This window comes from Cricetulus griseus, chromosome 3 (genome assembly GCF_003668045.3).
Source record: "Cricetulus griseus strain 17A/GY chromosome 3, alternate assembly CriGri-PICRH-1.0, whole genome shotgun sequence".
In the NCBI taxonomy this organism is placed as follows: domain Eukaryota; kingdom Metazoa; phylum Chordata; class Mammalia; order Rodentia; family Cricetidae; genus Cricetulus; species Cricetulus griseus.
Genome location: NC_048596.1, coordinates 49,407,237 through 49,427,281, shown reverse-complemented (window position 1 = coordinate 49,427,281; position 20,045 = coordinate 49,407,237). Strand labels below are relative to the sequence as shown.

Here is a 20,045-nt window from a genome sequence, read left to right as displayed (position 1 = left end):
GTGTTATTCATCAAATTAGTCCATGTGGCTGTGTGTGGGACCTGGGGGTTGGCAGTGATTTACTCTGCATTGAGAACTACTGATGCCTCCAATCTCTTGCCTGTTCTTGCTGTAGAATTGGGGCAGGCCTTTTCTTCTTAGCACCCTGTCATTCCAAGAGTTTCTCCCCCCACTCCCTTTTCTTCTGATCCCAGGGACCCTGGCATGCTGCAGACCTTTCCCCAGAATCTCTTTGTTCTTCCACATTATTGGGGAGAACAATTAGCTCTTTCTTTCACCTGCCTCACCCTGATCAGTCCCTGGAGTGGGAGGAGGATTCTTTTGTAATGCTTTAAAAATTCAAAGTTGTTACCCATGGGATCTGCTTCATTTTTTTTCCCCTGCTTCCTTCTTAAAGCAAACTCTGCTTCATCCGTGTTTATTGTAGTACTCTCCACAATACTGTTATCAGATCAGCCTAGATTTTTGTTCCAGTTTCACTTTTGTCGTCTGACAGCTGGGGAACCAGCATAGAACTGAACCAGGCCCCCTGAAGGTGGGTGTCAGTTGAGGGGCCAGGGCAGTCTGTGGGGCCTCTGGCAGTGGTACAAGTATTTATCCCTAGTTCAAGAATGGACTTTGGGAGCCCATTGCCCATGGAGGGATAGTCTCTCAGCCTAGAAACATGGGGGAGGGCCTAGGACCTGCCCCAATGATGTGACAGACTTTGATGATCCCCCATAGGAGGTCTCACCTTCCCTGGGGAGTGGATGGGGGGATGGTGGGAGGCATGGGAGGGCAAGAGGGAGCGGGAACTGGGATTGATTTGTAAAATAAGATTGTTTTTAATTTAAATTAAAAAAAAACTCTGACCAAAATCAACTCAGAGAAGGAAAGTGTTTATTTGGTTTCCACTCCCAGGTCATAATCCACCACTGAGGGACATCAGAGCAGGAGCTCAACACAGAACTTGAAGGCAGGCATGCTTGCTATTCCTCAAAGCACTAACTCTGGTAAAGGAGCTCACTCTCAGCCAAGGGGGAACAGCAGAATGCACAGAGGCATGCTGCCTGATGTCTGTAAGCAGCCTTAGGCTCAGCTAGATTTCTTACACAGCCCAGGGCCATCTGCCCAGGGAATGGTGCTGCCCATGGTGGGCTGGGCACTCATGTCAGTTAATAATCAAGACCGTCTCTCCACAGATATTGTGGTGGTTTCAATAAGAATGGCCCCCATAGGCTCATATATTTGAATGCTTGGTTATTAGGGAGTGGTACTATTTGACAGGGATTAAGAAGTGTGGCTTTTTTGGAGGAGGTGTGTCACTGGGGGTGGGCTTTGGGTTTCAAATGCCCAAGCCAGGCCCAGGGTCTCTCTCTTCCTGTTGCCTGTGGATCCATATGTACAACTCTCTGCTCCTTCTCCAGCACCACGTCTGTCAGTTTGCCACCATTTTTCCTGCCATGCTGATAATGGGCTAAACCTCTGAAACTATAAGTGAGACCCACTAAATGCTTTCAGTTATAAGAGCTGCCATGATCATGGTGTCTATGCACAGCGATAGGATCCTGACTAAGACAGATATATCCACAGGTCAGTATGGCAATTTCTTGATTGAGTCTCTTCTCTCAGATGACTTTAGGCTGGGTCAGGTTGACAATTATGCTAACTGGGATAGTTCTCATCAGCAGATGAATGAGTAAAGAAAATATGGTATAGATATAATTCAGCCACAGGAAGAAAGAAATTATGTCATCTGCAGGAAAATGGATGGAACTGGAGATTGTCGAGCTAAGTGGAATAAGCCAAACCCGGAAAGCTAAATGTCACATTTTCTCTTATACTTGGAATCTATATTAAATATAGTCTTACATATTCAAATCTTATTTATCTATATTCATATATATGACACAAAAGTAGGCTGTGGACTATTTGGGAAGAGAAGGCAATTAGCGGGAGGTAGGACAGGAAAGGGTGATGGGGTGAAATGGTCAGAGTTCATGATGTACTTGGATAAAAATGTCATTATAAAACCCGTGACTTTGTACAATGAGTATGTGCCAGCAATGCTGTTGTATGGAGGGAGGTCTGTGGGCAAGTAGGGAGGAATGTCCTCGGCAGAAGGAAATGGGAGTGGAAGGGCTTCCTTGAGGTGGGAGCAAGATGCAAATCAGGTTCAGCAGAGGAACACAGGAGAAGCCCAGGGAGGTCTGACTCTGCAGGAGCCTGCACCCCCAACCCCCATTGGAAGGACTTTGGCTTTGATGGCGATGAATTAGAAAGCTCTTTAGAAAGTCACTGAACTGAAGAGTGACATAATTAGATGTATATCAATAATTTTTTACATGTTTAAAAGATTTATTTATTTTGTGTGCATAAATGTTTTGCTTGCAGATATGTGTGTCCACCACATGTATGCCTGGTGTCTGCAGAGGTCAGAAGAGGGCATAGGATCCTTTGGAACTGGAGTTACACATGGTGAGCCATCGTATGTGTTGCAATTTAAAAAGTGGCTTAATGTGGGAAATTATCAACACGGAATCAGGTAAAAATATAAGGGTATTTATTAGGGAAAAGCCTTACTTACAGAGCGACCTAGCTAGCTGGCAGGGCAGGTGTTAGTACAGCAAGCTGAAGATGAAACGGAAGAAGGGGGCCCATGTGAGCGCACCTCACTCTTAAACCTTCCCTATGTCACCCTGACCACGCCCTCGAAGGGTGGTCAGGCATACCTGTAGCCAGCCCCTAGCAAGCTGGTTAAGTTGTCCCCTACAGTGGCTCTAGAGGAGAAAGATGCTCACATGGAGGGGTTTTTTATTAGGGGAAAGGGAATGGGAAAAGGAAGGAAGAGAGGGGGAGACTTGCCTTTGGGGATAGGAGCAACAGAAGAGACAAGAGAGGTGTGGTGGTGGGGGGGCAGAGAGGCAGGAAGAAAAGGAAGGAGGGAGGCAGGGGGGAGGTGGGCAGGGCCCTTTAAATGGGAATGTAGTTAATGTGCACAGGCAATGGTTGCAGCTGAGGGCATATCCTGTCAGAACCCCAAGGGTCAGCCAGTACAGATGCCTGAGTACTAACAATGTGGATTCTGGAACTGAACTCAGGTCCTCTGCAAGAATAAGTGCTCTAAACCATTGAACCATCTCTCCAGCCCCTTATGTTGATGGATTTATCTAAGATAAATCATCCTAGGGGAAGCAAAGAATAAATGTGGCTTCTAGGTTTATGAAGGGAAGGGCAAAAAATCTGAGAGACTATTTGAAGCTATTGAAACGACCTGAGTTGGGAGAGTAGGTAGACTAGGCATGGGGAGAAGATGTGGGGTGATTGTCCTGAAAATGTTTTGCATGTATAGCGGGCAAAATTTCTTAACAGGCTAGTGAGAGAAAGAAGAATTAAAAATGACAAATGTGATTTTTATCTTTAGTAGAAGGGGTGATACTGGGACACACACACACAAATGACCTCATTATCATCATCACCATTATGTTTTCCCTGTGATCAGCATTATAGAAGTGACAGGATACAGGTGCCATACAGCATGGACTGTAGAGGGAGAAGACATGAATTCAAATCCAGTTCCACCATGTGCTGGCTAGTTTTTTGTCAACTTGACACTTGGGAAAGAGGGAATTTCAACCTAGGAACTGCTTCCATCAGATTAGCACGTGGACATGTCTGGGGGAGGTTCTTAACTGCTAATTGATATAGGAGGGCCCAGCCCACTGTGGGCTTTGCCATCCCTAGGCAGGTGGGCCTGGGCTGTATAAGAAAAGTCGCCCAGAAAACCAGAGGAAACAACTCAGTAAGCAGTGGTTCCTGCTTTAAGTTCCTGCCGTGGCTTCCCTTGATGATGGGCTACATAACCTGTAAGCCAAATAAATCATTTTCTCTCCAAGTTGCTTTGATCAGCATTGTATCTAAGTAGCAAAAAAGCAAACTGGAACACATGAAATGCTGGCAGGTGTACTATGGCAGACTACTGAACCCTGATGAGCCCTGATTATATATAATATATATATATTATATATATATATATATATATATATATATATTTTTTTTTTTTTTTTTTTCTTGTCCTTACAGCATTCATAATTCTCCTCTGTGTTGTTTAATATGAAATGATAGAACATAGGCAAAAGTGCGCTGAACAAAAATAACATGGGAGATAGTGACTCAATAAATGCTAATTACTTGGTTTTCTAGAGCACTGAGTTAATTGATCAGGTACTTATTGGAAACTGCTATGGTGTAGATGTGATTTGTCATCTCCTGTTGTGGTATTGAGAGGTGGTGAGACCTTTGAGAGGTGTGGCTTGTGGGATGGGACTGGGTCATGGCCCTCTTTGGGAAGGGTTTAGTGGTCTTTTGAAGTGGGTCAGAGGTCTTAGGAGAGGACAAGCTCTTGAGGAAGTGGCTTGACATACAGCAGTGAGACTGCATCTCCCTTGAATCTTACTTCCTCTCCTTTCTCGTGGTGTTACACGGTGATAAATCCCCAGATGCTCCCATCCAACCTTCCAGCTATCAGAATCGTGAGCCAAATAAACCTCTCTCTTTTTTTTTAAGTAAATAAAGTACCCACTGGCAGGCATTTTAAAAAAGTATTTATTTTTTGAGACAGTTTCTCAAATGTTTTCTAGCTGTCCTGGAACTCAGTCTGAAGACCAGGCTGGCCTTGAACTCAGAGACCTACCTGCCTCTGCCTCCAGAGTGCTGGGATTAAAAGCATGTTCTGCCACACCTGGCTTGCAGGCATTTTCTTTTTTTTTTTATAATTTATTTAACTTTATTTATGTGCATTATTGTAAAGGTGTCAGATCCCCTGGAAATGGAGTTACAGACAGTTGTGACCTGCCATGTGGGTGCTGGGACTTGAACCCGGATCTGGAAGAGCAGCCAGCACTCCCAACCACTGAGCCATCTCTCCAGCCCACAGGCATTTTCTTATAAACAATACAAACATTAAAACAATCCCACCAATGTCTGCACTAAGCACCCCGGAAGGAGGACAGTGTTTCTAGATCACGTGTGATGTATGCAGCAGTTTTGACTGACAGAGAGATGTCCTTTATGCCATTTTATTTTCCTCTTCCCCAAGCGAATTTAACCTTACTTCTCCAGGCTTTATTGCCCTCTGCAGTTATATAGCAGATATATTGACTCCTGGTTGTTGATTTAACTTTATGAGACATGGAAATGTTCTTGACGGTTGCGTGTGGGAGAACGACCAATCAGAGGCAAGTTGAGAGACTGAGTCTAACAGAGACTGATTGAAAACGGATGGGCTGTGACTAACTCTTATCCAGCATTGCAGTTCTTGAAGTCTAAAGGTGAAGGGGCATTTTTAAATTTCCCTTGGGTTTGAATGTGATATGTTCCCCTGAATTGATGTCAGAGTTTAGAGGTGTCAGAGTGTCTGCAGAGTATAAAGGTGGAACATTTAGGAAGTGACTGGATTGTCAGGTCATTAGGGTGGGGCTGTTATGCTTCAATTCTTGTGGCTGTATATGGAAAGGCAGAGAGATATGGAAAGGCAGAGAGAACTCATGCACACACACGCACCACACGTTTTTGCCATTATGCAATAGAGCAAAGATAAACTCCTTTCTTTTTATTAACTAGCCTGTCCTGCTCTAGGCATTTGGTGATAATAACTATAACAACACCACCACCATTCAGCTAACACACTCCCATTTGGCACCTTGAGAAATGTCTTATCTGGATGTTCTTTTTGAGTGAGTTAGTCCATTCTTAGGAAGAGCAGCTCAAGCAGCAGAGTCACCACAGCATGGTGTGGGCTGACACAGCACAGTGTACAGCATTGCGTTGGAAGGTGTTTGCATTAGCCATGAAGTTCCTGAGGTAACTAATTGTAGGAAGATAAAGATTGCTCACTTACAGTTTCTGAGGTTCCAGTTCAAGACCAGGTGAGAGCATTCACTCAGGTATTTTGTGGGCATGCCGCATGGAAATGGTGGAGAGCATGCCATGGTTCTCCGAAGCAAAGGAGGAAGAAGGGGTCAAGGTCCCCAAATCCTATTTGAGGCCATACCCCAATGATATAAGGGTCTTTACAAGGCCCCAGATCACAAAGATCCAGACTCTCCTGACAGTGTCAACCCAAGGACCAAGTCTTTGATGATGTGCTTATGGGTTATCCAAATCATGCAAGTACTCAAAATGAAATAAAATGGTTTTATTTTAATGGTTTTTTATTTTAATTTTTTTACATGCATTGTATTGAAGGATCAAAAAATTGTTGAAGGTTGGAAAGACTTGGGCTCTGAAGGGAAGAGAGACGGGGAGCTTCTGATGACTGGGAATGCCATGGCTGGCGCCTGAGCTCTGCTCCCAGAAAGGCAGAGGTGACTATTTATCACTCCTGTTGGCATTCTTTTGCTGATTGCTGGTTGTAAAGGTGCCCTGCTGGTTGTAAAGATGCCCCAGCCCAGAGGATAATTGACAGACCCTGTAACCCTCCCTCCCCCAACCACATGTCCCGTCTTATCTCAGTCAAATGTATCCCCCTTAATTTGTATTGTCACTAACTGACTCTGTACTTTGTGTGACCTTAAGTAACCATAAAAACTCTGTAGTTTATGGCCCCCACACCTTATGGTCTGCCTTTTTGACTGGATGGTATCTCATTTGCCCACTATGCAATGAGATCCTGAAGGACCCCAGCCTAAGATGTTTCCTGTGCAGATATGTGAGAAGCTAAATTTACAACCCCTAACAGGGAAGAGCTGCTAAAGTTAAAGAACAAATGGTTCCCAGAGATGAACATGTAACTGCTCTAAACGACCCTGAGCCGGGAGATTGCACTCGGAGATTGCGCTTGGAGATTTCGGTCGACCACCTGGAATGCGCCAATCAGAACTGTTACCCTTTCTCACCCCAGACCCCATCTGTTTGAAGTTTTTGCCTTTAAGAAACCCCTAGATGGGAGCTCGGGGTCCAGCTCCTCTGCTCCTGCGTGAGTAACGAGTTGGTCCCCAGTGCCGGTTACTGAATAAAATAGCCTCTTGCTCTGAAAGACTTAAAAATTAGCAAAGAAATATAGCCCAGAAACTGACCAAGGCTACTACTATGACTTAGTGCCTGGAATTTACCAGCCACCAGCAATTACTCCCTTACAAGGCCATAAGATAACTGGGTACCAAGAATTTCCAGATGGCCACCCTCCTCAAGGGGCTCTTGAAGGAAACAGATTGCCCCACTGGCAAATTGTCAATAATTAACACATAAGGGTCCCTATGAAACAAAGAGATTGCTACCATTAGTTAGCACATCCTGAGGTCTGCAGGCTTTCCAACTGGTGGGGTCAGGAGGCTATCTGATTCCCAGGCCTCCTCTCAAGACAAAGGGCCTCCTAGGAACCCATGACTCTGGTCGCATATTCAATGGACAGAGAGTCAAGGCCCCTCCCTAAGCTTATGGTTTTTGCCTTTAAAAACACCTGTGCCTGGGGGACGGGGCTGCTCTCTAGCCTGCATGCTGAGAGAGCCTGTTTGTACAAACGTCCACCTTTCATTAAAGCCTCTTGCTGTTTGCATCAAGTTTCTGCCTCCTCATGGTGATTGGGGTGGCCATGGTCCTGGGAAAAGATCCTGGAGGCCTGAGCTTCTGGGGATCTTACAACTCTTTGCATCAAGCTCTCAACTCTGCCTGGTGACTTGGGGGGTCGCCGCTCCCAAGGGTTCATCCCAGGGGTCCCACCCCGTGGGGGTCTTTCAATATCTTAACTGCAGTTGCCCCTTCTACCCCACTCCTCCCATTCTTCCCCACATTCCCTCTCCCCCAGATCCATTCCTCTTCCCCCCTCCCCCCCAAAAAAAGAGAAAAAAGAAAAAAAGCAGGTCTCCCAAGGATATCAACTGAACATGGCATAATAAATTACAATAAGACTAGGCACAAATCTTCACATCAAGGCTGAGTCAGCCTTGGTATTCTGACTGGGATAAGATGAAATTTCAAAGTTGTTTTGATTTTCATTTCCCTAAGTCCTAGGGATGATAAGCAGTGTTTGAAATATTTCTTAGTCATTTTATTTCTTCATTTGAGACCTCTCTGTTCAGATTCCAAGCTAATTTTTTTGAATGAATGGTTCGACTGTTTATTTTTTGAATTATTTGTATGTTCTGGATATTAATCCTCTGTCAGATGTATAGCTGGCAAAGTTTCTCTCCCATTCTGTGGGCTTCAGCTTATTTGCTTGATTCTTCAGCTCTGTTCAGTTCTTTGCTGCTTCTCACCTGAGCAGAGGCAGTCATCCTCTTGTTTCTGTCCCGGTAAATCTCTTGTGTGAGGTTTGTTGTGTGGTGTGACTTTGTGGTATTCTCTGTTTCCTGACTGCTGGCATGCCTTTCTCTTCAGAGCTGTAAACACTTCCCCTGGGGAAGCCTTTCTCCTCAGAGCTGTAATACTTGACTCAGATACCTGTACCTGTACTCCCCTTCGGGGTCTGAGCTGCACTGGGATTCTATTCCTCATCTCCAGTCCACCCACAATATATTCGCCTTCTGGCTCACCCATTAGTGGAATTAGGTAAGTTTCACCTTTGGTTGGTGTAACACTTCCCTGACTCTGAGGAAGTGACTGTTCAATGTCTGACACCCCTCTGATACTCTTAGGCTGAGGTACCCCAGCCATGACCTTTAAGACTATGGATGATGCTTCCCCTCCCCTCTTAAAGCTACAATCCCGCAGTTTCTTTAGGCCCAACTATATACTATTGTGCCCCTTCCTGCCCTCTTCTCCCGCCTTCCCTTTGGAGCTGCCCATACTCCCACAGGCCTTCTAGGTCTTTGTGAATTTTGTGACTCCATTACCCAAACCTTTCCTATGGGTGAGATCTGTTTCTTGAGCTCAGTTTTTGTTTTCACCTCTGGCCTCCATGAAAGCCCTGGTACCGGATGCCCAGTTTCTCCCCCGAGTCTAAGTCCCTGACCCCTGTTGAGTGTTGAGGTTTGAGGTTCAGGAAACCTATACCCAACAGTTCAACCATACCACCCTCATGGTGGGGTCTGGAAACTGCTCATCAGCAGGTGGCCAAAAAGAGGGGCTTAGCCCTATAAGACCTAAATCAACTTCTAAGCCACATGCACCCATGCTTGCTTTCTCTGTGATCAAACTAGAAACTATTGTTGACATTGGCCAGAGACATATAGAGGCTTCCTTATTGGTCCTGTGGGAGACATGATGCATATCCAAAAAGGTATCCACCCTTTTATGTAGAATGGGGGAATCTTTTATATCCTAATTAGGGACACATGGCACCCCAGATGGGAGATCGGGTTCACTGGCAAACTTTTTTTTTTTCTTTTTGTTTTTTAAGACAGGGTTTCTCTATGTAGCTTTGGAGCCTGTCCTGGAGCTCACTCTGTAGATCAGGCTGGCCTTGAGCTCACAGAGATCTGCCTGCCTATGCCTCCTGAGTGCTGGGATTAAAGGTGTGCCCTACCACCTCCCAGAATCACTGGTAAACTTTATAATAACATATGGTGGAGTCCCCTGTCTCTGAGCACATGATGAGGCTGCTGCTCTGAACTCCAACCACTGCTGCAGCCCTCACAGCTGAGCCTGGCTGGTGCAGGTGAATCTACCTCTCCATCCTCACCTGCCTGTCTGTGAGGCATGCAAAATGGGGCTCTCTCTCTGCCCCAACTGACATTGGTAAAATAGGAGGTTCAATTGAGGACTTCCATTGGTAAATCTAGGAATCTAGGTACAGGCCCTTTCTTCTTTGTCTCAGCGCTGTATTTGTAGTTTGTTTGTTTGTCTGTTTGTCTTGTCGTGATGGACGATGACCCGGGACAGAATCTAACAGGACAGACCCCTTCCCTTTGAAAAACAGAGATTTTCCTGCAGGTGGAAAGTTACAGACTGGCAGAGGATAGTACCTTCTGGCTCCTTGCGGGGGAGACACACTTGTCCCGAGACCAGCCTGCACTGCCAGCCTTCAGGTGGCCTAGGAGCGGTCATCGAAGCTCCTAGGGAGAGGCAAAAGCCTGTGAACTGCAGGCATTCAGAGCAGGATGGTGGGGGGCTTGATGCAGGAGCTGCGTGGAGTGGGACTCGCCCGGCCCCTCCCTCCACGCTGGAGGACAATGGACTGCCAGCATGTGGCATGGGCAGGGTGCAGGCATCCTTCACAGAGGCGTCTATCTGTGGCGGGTGCACGGGTAACAAGCCTCTGGAAAAAGATGCCCTCGGGGCATGTACCAGGTTGGCCAAATGGCGAGTGCCTCCAAGTCTAAGTGCGCCCAGCTGGCCATCGGTTCCTGGGAAGCTGAGGCCCCAGCAGGTCTAGCAGCAGGCAGGGCCCAAGTGAGAGGGTCTGTAACTGCTGTGGGGAGGGGTGCCATCAATGTTGTTGAGCCACTCAGGAATGTTACCAGTGTTGCCCCTGCACTGTTGTCCATTGGAGTGCAGAGAGCAAGACTGCAGCAGGGGTGGCACTTGCCTGCTAGTGAGGCCTAAAGGGTGTATGTGAACCTTAAGGGACTCTGCTGCTCTTAGGAAAGCCATGGTCCCCCAAAGTTGACACTCACTAGCCCACCTGCCCGTCACGGCTCCCTCCCATGCTATCAGATGGGATTCCTGCACCCTGACTTGAAAGTTGCCAGCTTCTAGCCAAACAGGGTTGGCTTTTGGTGTAAAGTTACAGCCTGTGAGTGCTAGGGTCCTGTTATGACACTGTAGCCGGATTTCCCTCTACCGGGGCTGCTCTGGTCATTTAGATTCAAGGGTTGGTTACAAATTATTGTGCATTAGGGTAATAAAAAATTATTTTTCAAAACACTGGCAGCCAAGGACACTTTGTGCCCGCCAACGATGCCTCCCTTTCTTCCCAAGCCAAATTATGTTAAATTATGCCATTTTGTATACTTTGGGAAAAATATATATGGGTTTTAGTCATCTAAACCTAATGGGTTACATTTATTTATCATCATTTAAAAAGTTGGTACATATTATTATTAATTAAGAAAAAGGGGGAATTTGGGTAAAGGTTTTATGTCAACTATAATAATAATAAGGGCTGTATAAAATTTTCCTGTCAGGGGCAGGAAAAGTTATGCCAACACTGTGGTTCCTGTTGAGGAGTGAGATAGAGAAGTCAGACTGAAAAAAAAATAAATAAAGGGATGATGTATAAATGTGATGGCTATGTGCAGACGTGGTATGATCAGTCTGATGCAAGACCAAATGTGGTAAAACAGTAGATGTAGGTCAAATGGGGGTGCAAATTTGGATGTCCACAGAAAACACCAAAGCAGCACAGAAGAGCATTGGAAAGAGCTTAAGGTGTTGAGAACACCACTCTACTTCTCTGGGCAATGAAAGGTAAAACAGAAAAATTGTAAGGAGATAAAAAATTTATAAAGTTATTAAAAAAACATAAAAGGAGAGCTGGTAAGCCAACATAAACAATAAACGGAACAAGCAGTTAAGAGGGTGTAGAGAGGCTCAGGGAAAGGTACACTCAGGATTTAGAGAAAAATAAGAAGATAAGGCATTCACTTCAGCTATGCACCCCTGAGTGAGAGTCACTGATAAGAGGGGAAAAGAAAGAGACAAAGAGAAAAAGAGAGGTTTGTCTAAGATGGGGATGTCTGAGGGAATCAGAGAAAGAGCATAAGGTAATAAAAATTTAGAGAGGGTCAAAGAAAGTCCTAAAAATGTCAGAGAAGAATGTAAACTGTTTACTATGGGCTCTCATATCTACAAATACTAAATTTATAATGGTAATATGGGTTAAAAATTTTGACCATACCAGGTTAATTCCATTTAAAAGTTTTGTTTATGTCCCAAAAGAAAATTATGTATACTTGTTAAAAAGTTCTATCTGTGTTTTCTGGTATGAACGTAAATTTTATTACAAGCATAAAGCTAAACCAAAAATGGTTTAAATATTTTTTCTGTCTAATGCTAACAGCAGCCAGTCATTTATGGACATAGCTCAGAATTTATCTCTGAGCTCTAGTCATTAAATTTGGGTTATTGGGAATTCAGATGTCTTTTTAGTAAAGATGGCATTAAAACTGTTTTATAGTTAAATCTGTCAAAAATTAAAACTAGTTAAAAAGTTAAAACTAGTAACACTGGGAATTGACAACATAAATTTAATAGTCACCCAGGTGATAATGGTTTTAAACACATCAAGGGTGCTTTATTTTTGATATTATTACAAAAAGACATTAAAAGATTTTTATTTGTTCAAATTTATAAGGTTATAGGATATTTATGCTTATGTTATATTGCTAATGTTTGTGCTTAAATCAAAGAGCTGAAATTTAAGATCACAGCCATAAGCTCCATATGCTAACAAAAAAATTGAGCTGTTTATTTCTTATGGTACAGTAAGACAATGACCTAAGTTTAACAAAGAGCTTAAAAAAACTTCTAAGCCCATGGGTCTCAGTTCTTTGGAGGTTTAAAAACAAAATTCTTTTATAAGGGTAGCCTAGGACCACCTGTATGTCAGATGTTTACATTGATAACAACAGAAAAATTTTGTAATAGGAATTAAAACATCAAAATTTTAAAGGTAAACCTGACAATAGAAAGTCTTAGTTTTATAAAAGCTGCTAACCTGTTGTAAGATGTTAAGAAATACAAGTTACTAGCCATTCTTATGAATAAACAAGTTCATTGGTTATGGTCAAGCTAAGTACTAATGATTAATAACAGAGATAAACCTGACTCAGTCCCTGGTATATGTTTTCAAAGGTTAAGATTAATACAAGTAACTGAAAACAAGTTGCTAGATTTACCTAGGCAGACTTGTAATACTACAGAGGTCTGCAGAATATGGCATTTAAAATGTTAGCTAAAAAGCTTATAATATCAGACAAAGAATTTCAGATCCTGACAGTGACCCAAGATCTCTAAAGAAGATTATGGGGCTCCATGGATTGTGACAATGCTGACCAGTGAGCATGATGCTCAGATGCTACACCTGCTGCCAGGCAGAACCGGGTTCAGACTGTGGACAGGCTACAGGACACTGGAGAATTGATTGCACCATCTTTGCCTAGACAAAATAAGGTCAGTCTTTTCCATGTCCCTCTTCCACAGAGAGAAAAAAAACCTCTCACTTTATGGACCTGGTGAAGATTTACTTCTGCCCCCAACACTATTGAGACTTGGGTATGGCTAACTATATCTGGATTGGACCCTTTCATTTTTTAATAGATTCAAACGTTACACAGATTTATCCTTCTCAGATCTCTGATAGTATTGATGACGAGACTAGCTATAACTTTGTCAGCTTGGCAATATCAGTCAACCTTGATCCCATCTCCCTGTCACACCATCTCTTATTTCAGACTTTAACCTCTGTGTATCAGCTACTGAAAAATGCTTTGTCTGACTGCTTTGGAGAATGTTGGTTGTGTGTCCTTCTAGGGTCAAAGTCACTATCACCTTGCCCATTGTCCTATTAGACTCTCTTTCCTTGAAACACATTAATTGCTCTAAGCCAAGTATCACATGACCCCTTATCTCTCTCACATCTCTCTCTTTGGTATCACAGACTGCTTTAACTCCTTAGGACACATTTTGTGGGCACACTGTTTTCCATAGATTGCAGTAATACCTTAACCCTTAGGACTACCACCCAGTCCCTATGCTCAAACATTCACAATGCTTTGATTCTCTGTGGCACTCCAGTTTACCCCACCTGGTGGTCAGGGACTTGTGTGCCCTGGTGTTCCTTTTTCCAAAAGTAGGGGAGGTACCTGGTGAAGAATCCTTGCCAATTCTCATTACAGGGTTTATAGTGACATGGCATGGCAAATGAAGTGGTTCAGGCCATATCCTTTCTAGCACTCTTGGTTATAATTGGAGCATCACTAATGGATCAGTGGGACTGACTGCTTCCCTAGCTATTTATCATCAGTTTTCTTCTAAGTTTATACAGGATCTTCAACAGGTGGCTCAAACCATCCTTACCCTCCAGGGTCAAATAGACTCACTGGCCTCCATAGTGTTAGAAAATCAGTGAGGATTAGATTGACTAACAGCAGAGAAAGGTGGTCTTTGTCTCTTCTTCAGGGAGGAATGTTGCTTTTATGGCAACCAATCAGGTATAGTAAAAAACAAGCTCTGACAGTTTCAGATGGCTCTCCAAAAACAAAGAAACAGCTTGATGTCTCTGGCCTACAGTAGCTTATTGACAGTCCAGTATGGAACCAGATATTATCCTTCTTAACCCCCTTTCTCCTGTTTTTCTTAATCCTACTAGTCTCACCCTGTCTTATAAACTTCATGTTTAGATTTCTTCAGCAACAGATCCAAATGATTTCTAAACAGACTTTTAATCATTTGCTATAACAGGATCACCAGCCCCTAGATCCTGAGCTAGAGGCCCATAATCATTCTATTCCCCACTATACCCCCCCCACTGAAAAGATTGACCTTGCCCCCAGGACTTCAATGCTCCCATTCAACAAGAAATAGTCTAATGATAACATCACCCCCTGTTCTCTTTCTTAACCCCTGACTGTTTATCAATAGTAAACAAAAATGGGGAGAATGTAAGCCCTGGGAGGCAAGAATAGCTAGGTCCCATCCCCTAGACTTCTCTAAAGGCCATCTTAACATTTGAGGTAGCAGAGTGGCCAGGCCCCACACTACAGAACAACAACAAAAAAGCCTAAGATTAAGCCACAAAATCCATTGAATCCCAGCTCTGCCCCCCAAGACACCCTGTATAAAGCCTGCCTCCTTCTCTGTTCATTGCTGCTTCTTGACTGAGCAGAAGCAGCTATCCTCTTATTTCTCTCCCAATAAATCTCTTGTGTGAGGTTTGTTATGAGTCGTGAAATAGTGGTATTCCTTGTCTCCCGATTGCCAGGATACCTTTCCCTTCAGGTTTCCCTCTCAGAGCTGTAATACCTCAGTGGGGAAGCCTTTCCTTTCAAAAGCTCTAACAGTTACAGGTAGTTATGAAAAGAGCCAGTCTGATCCCACCCACCCTCCTCTGCTCCTGGATTGATAAGTTGTGGCACACCTCAATGAGAGCTTCCACTATTATTGTCTTCCATTTGCTGAAATGTCTTCCTTAGACTGAGCACCATATACATGGCCATGCTTTTGAATCTCCAAATTGTGAGCTAAATAGATTTCTCTTCCTCATAACTAGACTGTATTGAAAGACCCCCACCAGGTGGGACTCTGGGGTGAACACTCGGAGTGGCAAGTCACCAGGCAGAGGCAAGAACTTGATGCAAACAGCAAGAGGCTTTGTTATTCAGTAACCAGTGCTTCGGGGTCCAGCACGTTACTCACACAGGAGAAGAGGAGCTGGACCCCAAGCTGAGGGCTAGGGGCTTCTTAAAGGCAAAAACTGCAAACGGATGGGGTCTGGGGTGAGCTAGGGCAACAGTTCTGATTGGCTCCTTTCAGGTGGCAGACTGCAATGTGCAAGAAAACATCTTAGGCTGGGGTCCTTTAGTTGAAGGTCACAAATTACAGAGTTTTTATGGTTTCTTAAGGTCATACAAAGTACAGAGTTAGTCAGTAACTATACATTTTAAGGGAGATACATTTGACTGAGATAAGACAGGGCATGGGGTTGGGGGGGTTACAGGGTCTGTCAATTATCCCCTGGGCTGGGGAATCTTTACAACCAGCAGGGCACCTTTACAACCAGCAATAGCAAAGGAATGTTAACTGGAATTGTGGGCAGTCACCTCTGCTTCTCTGAGAGCAGGAGATCAGGCATCATCAGTCATAGCACTCCTGATTTAAGGAGTTAAATTTTCCTTTATAAACTTCTATTAATTTGAATTTTTGGTCCTTTAGTATCTTGTATTTTGTTACAACAATGAACAGCTGACTAAAGCATGTAGTGTCTTCTTTGCAAAGCCCTTGAGATAAAAGACAGTGTCATTTTTACAATATTTACCCAACTCCTGCCATGAAAAGAGCATTTAACATATAAAATAAACAGTGAACACAGATACTAAGTAAATACGTGATTACAGGTCACATTTCTAGATGCTTGTTCTTCCACCCCACAAACCCTCACATATATACACATATGTGTACACTAAGGCTGGCTCATAAACATCCACGCCACAAATTTATAAATGCCTTGGAAAGACCTGTTGGTTAAAATCCCTATTAAATTTCTGTTTATTTAATCAACTATGATTTAGCAAATTGAATCAAATCACAAGATTCAAGGTGCAAGCAACTGGTAAGTGATTTCCTCATTTGTAAGGGAAGGAAGATACTGGGTTGTGAAAGCCCAGAAGGAGGAGGACTTCTTTGGGTTTCAGCGAGAGGTGCTTCTAGAATCCTTAGATTTGCTTAATTACAGAGTGGATTTTTCTTAATTTTTCTTTGCATGGCGTCCATGTGTCTTCTGGGCTCTATTTGAGTCAGAGGCAAGACCTGTTTCACTGGAAAACAGAGACACAAGAAGGAACATTGAGTGACAGGAGGATGGTCATGTTCAGAGGGATTAGACATTGTGTGATTCTACCTGCTTCTTTACAGGTATGAGAAACAGAAAGACCCCCCCTTTAAACTACACTCACCCATGTTTAGTTCCAGTCCTGAAAATAAAAGACCAAAGACTACTTAGGATGAGAGGTATAACTCCGAGTATAATTTGCTTCCCAAGCAGTCTTGCGATCTGGAATCAAAGGAAACAGAGAAGACATGAAAACAAGTTTGGATGCCAACTAATTTGATTTTGAACCTGTCTCTATGACTTTGGGAAGTCCTCCATTATCTCTCTTTCGCACTGGGGAAGATGTCTGACTGAGTCTTTAAGAGGATCCAGTGTGGGTGGGAAAAATTTTTTTTTTTTTAAATTTTACCTCTGACTATTAGTCATTTGGTCAGGTAGAGAAGTGAGGTCTAGAATCATTGAGACAGTGAAAATGCTGTGCGTAGGAAGTGAACAGCGTTTATACAAGAACACAGAGAAAGCCTGGAGAGATGACTCAGGGGTTAAGAGCACCACTGGCTGCTCTTCCAGAGGTCCTGAGTCCAGTTCCCAACAACCAATGGTGGCTCACAACCATCTAGAATGAGATCTAGTGCCCTCTTCTGGCATGCAGGCATACATGCAGGCAGAACACTGTATATGTAATAAATAAATAAATCTTAAAAAAAAAAAAAGAACACAGAGCCAGGCGTTGGTGGTGCATGCCTTTAGTCCCAGCACTCGGGAGGCAGAGGCAGGTGGATCTCTGTGAGTTCGAGGCCAGCCTGGTCTCCAGAGCGAGTGCCAGGATAGGCTCCAAAGCTACACAGAGAAACCCTGTCTCAAAAAACCAAAAATAAATAAATAAATAAAAGAACATAGAGAAAAGTGAGACAGAGGAGAAAGGAGGCATGAGCATCATGAGGGAAAAGGAGGCCTGCAGAAAAAGCCTCCTGAGGGAGGGGAGACTTCCAACTGCTAAGGTACCACATCTTCAGTTTTCTGATGTAAACCTCTACTGTTTCTATGAACCTTCAGATAAAGCCAGGTCCTGAGACAATCTGCTTACTTGGGACAGTAACATTTTGAGGGGGTTAGTTTGAGGGAGTGAGGCTGTCAGGGCCCATAAAAATGACTCCATTTCATTTTGACTTAAGATCAGAGAGTTCAAAACCATCCTTACTCTTCCAAGGTTAAAGTCAGAAGACCTAAAGGTCTAAGGTGTGGCCACTGAAGGATGTTTGGTCTAAGGTGTGGATGTCTTAACCATCAAATCCAGATAATGAGAGATTTGATCTAAGGTATGATTACTGACTGTTCGGAGAGTTAAAGAAAGAGTTAAAGTCTGTTTGTTCCTTGTATCATGGTAAAGACGTCTTTTGCCTTTTGGCTTGGGTATATTAGAAAATGAGAAATAAACTTGAGGTGGTCAGTATTCACTCTATTGCCCTCTGGCTCTATTCTGTGTCTGTCTTTTCTTTAGTATCTTTACCTGCCGTTTCTCAATCCACACTCCCCCTCTTAGGTATGAACCCAGCAAGTCTGCTGGACCTGACTGAAGCCCCCCAAAGATGGGTTCCTACATGAGGCTTCCCTTTGGCTGGTGAAAAATATCCAATGAAGTGATTCCTAAGTTGAACTAACTCAGCAGAGGAGGAAACCAGAGGGATGTAAGCCTGATACTAGGCAGGTATTAAGCCAATGGAAGTGCTCCTTGAAGCCACAGGAACCACTGTCAGCTTCTTCAGAGACAAATGACATGACCAGTCATCAGCAATGCCATGCTAGAAAGGGAGCTAGAAGAAAAATAAGAGAGAGCAGATTTCAAGAGCAATAATGAAATATCTTTAAGCTGTTTGTGAGGCATATTCAAGCACTGGACTTCCATTGCTAAAAAATGGACCTGAACTGGATCTCGGTAAGTGCTAAGGATCTGAAGGCTGCTTGTTACAAACTCAAGGTAAAGATGAACTAATGGCAGAGTTAACAAAGGTATAAAGTAGATTGATAGTAATCGATGCTGTTCAGTTATGTCCTCCTGGCCGAAAGCTAACAAAAGTGAAAGGTAAATCGATTGCAATGAGTAACAATTATTCTGTCTTAAACAGAATTCTGAGTTCTAGGCTACACAATGAAACTTTTAGCTGACTACAAGTTCAAGACAAAGCAAAACAGTAAGATTATTTATTTCCTCTTTGGTTGGCCTGAAAAACTGGACTGTCACTTATGTGCCCAAGGCTCAAGCCTGGAAGGAGAGAAGATGTTCCAAAGAGAGACACTATTTAAATATAAATCTCATGTACAACTGAAAGATGAACTTGGTGGTGGTGGCAGCTTCTGCATCTTTTTATTTGTTCTTCTTAGTGTAGCCATGTTGAACAAATCTTTCTCTACATTTCACTTTAATTGAAATCTTGAAGACAGTAGTCCAGATTAATTTGTCAGGACTACCTGGCCCAGGCTTGTACACTAAAACTAGGTCAATGTCACCCAAGAAGAGGTCAAATCTGCACATCAATGTAAAATGTAAATACCAAAGGCCCCAGGCTCCTGCCTCTATTTTCCAGGAGTGTCTGTTATGTACTTTATTAGGTGTATCTTGTTCCTTTCTCCTTTGTTCCATGCCCTTTGTCTCAGCAGCTACCAAGATCTTCAGCTTGCCTTCTTGTCTTGTTTTCTTTTCTTTCTAAAGTCAGTAAATTTCTCTCAAGTCTCCAGTGCTCTCATTTGAGTATGTTTTAAAATTGTGTGTGTGTTCTTATGTGTGTGGAGAGGATTGGCATATGTGGTGGGTGAGTGTGTGGAGGGCAAGCTTTAGGAAAGGTTGGAAGTGGCGACAGAAGAGGAATGGGGATGAGGGAGAGACTATGGTTGGCTGTGCAGGTGGAAGGATGGCAATTACAGGAGACATAAAGAGTTAAGTGACAGGCACAACTTCCAGAGCAAGACCCAGATCCCTTTGAGCCATCAGTGTCGCTCCCTTCCTATACCCCAGACCATAATCAAGCTCTGTGGACACCTGGAAACATCCACTCTGCAAAGAAATCATTGTCTCCCATGGTAATCTCACTTCTGCACATTAGCTGAATTTTCATACAACTTTTGAAATTAGATGCATGCATTCACTCTTCCTAAGACCAGCAAACTGAACTGAATCTGTCCCAAGGGTAGCCACCTGATTGAGACTTCCCCATTTAAATCAAGACACTTACAGAAGGCATCTTGAAGTTGGCACTCGCCGGTCTCCTGCTTGGCTCTTTTATGTCCTTAAAAGTTCAGGACAAACAAAGCAAAATTTTTAAGAAGTTTAGCTGAGCAGAAATCAGTTCCTGAATTATACACCACCAAACTAAAAGAGGTAGAAAGTGATAGTGGTAACCCAGCCAAGTCTTTATACAGTGTACATGAAGTGAAAATGAAAGAACCTGCCTGGTTGCACAATCGGAAAACTATTGCCAAATTTCTTGTTGGCTCTGGCTATTAGTTTTGTTCTTCTCTAAAAGAAGCATTTAGAGGAAATGACTGCAGTACAGTTTTATATTTTCCTATTTACATAAAAGAAAATCTACTTGCCTCATTGGTTTTTGTTTACTTGTGATATTTTTAGTCTCTCCTGAGTGGA

The 20,045-nt window shown here is 43.4% G+C and overlaps 1 long non-coding RNA gene across 1 annotated transcript; it reads right to left on the bottom strand.

Moving 5' to 3' along the window:
* Positions 1-15,604: 15,604 nt before the first annotated feature.
* On the bottom strand, positions 15,605-19,792 carry LOC107977370. The gene is made up of 3 exons (XR_003483570.2): positions 19,636-19,792; positions 16,530-16,627; positions 15,605-16,391 (listed from the first exon to the last, which is right to left on the bottom strand). It is a non-coding gene; the product is annotated as an uncharacterized LOC107977370 (long non-coding RNA).
* Between the last annotated feature and the right edge of the window lie 253 nt (positions 19,793-20,045).